The sequence below is a fragment of the Helobdella robusta genome (genome assembly GCF_000326865.2).
Source record: "Helobdella robusta unplaced genomic scaffold HELROscaffold_12, whole genome shotgun sequence".
Lineage (NCBI taxonomy): Eukaryota > Metazoa > Annelida > Clitellata > Rhynchobdellida > Glossiphoniidae > Helobdella > Helobdella robusta.
In genome coordinates, this window is record NW_008703664.1 from 2542027 (window position 1) to 2543121 (window position 1095).

Consider the following 1095-nt stretch of genomic DNA (forward strand, 5'->3'; position numbering starts at 1 on the left):
TCAAATGCAGCAAACAACAAAAATTACTGAATTTTTATTTTAAAGAATTTTAAACTTTTTTGGAAAAAGCGCTATATTAAATAATTGTTAAATGATTGCAATAGTGCAAAATAAATTATAAATAGATTCAACACTAGATCAAATAATCTTTAACAACTCATTGAACAGATTCAACTCATCCACGAACAGGTTCGGATGATAATCTGCTTCTTTCCAAGCGAAAACATTTGTATCCCTCCCAGCAGCAATTGGAAACAGGTATTCAACAGTCATCGTTCTTGACAGATTCCTTAGAGTCATCGCATAATCACCACACTCGCCATCGACAACTTTCTCCACTGAGTTTCTTATCGTCAACTGGACGGCTTGCCACTAAAACATCTTCTACAATTTTAACTTCGCCGGGGAAACGCAGCGAGAAATTAACACGACACCACAAATTTTGGAGCAGTCTAAAATCTAAAACTGTAAATCATTTTCGGTCTAAAAGTTCCGACAAAACTTTAAAAAAGCGTCAACAAGAGGATCAGTGCTTTGAATTCTCGGAGGAGAAGTTGAGGAAATATGAGGTAGATCTGGAAGACGATTTAACTGAAACTGCGTCTCGATTTGACGATCAAACGGACAAAGAGTCATTTATATTATCAAAAAAGATTCGATTAAAAAATTTTTTCAAGCTGGATTTAAAAAAAACATCGTCCTCCGATTTGGATGTGAGGCAGGCTGAAGGGGATGTCGATGACATTTATTCGACACCTCCCTGCAACGAGGACAATATTTCAAACATCACTCAAACAGTAAACTACAAATTAAATACAATTAATTTAAAATTATTTACATTTTTATGCCATCAAGATAATTTTAGCCCATTAAAAAATTTGTACTATTTTCTGTTCGCAAACGAAAGTCAAATATATTATCACGATGGCTGTTTTATAAATTTTTGTTAATTGTTTTTAACTGTCGAAACATAAAATTAGGCCTAACATTTAAAAAAATTAATACCCACAATGTTAATTCACCTAGAACCAGACGACCAGACAGATAAGCAGGAGCGTCAGCAGCTGCAGGCGAGATAATGATGAGAGAAAAAGT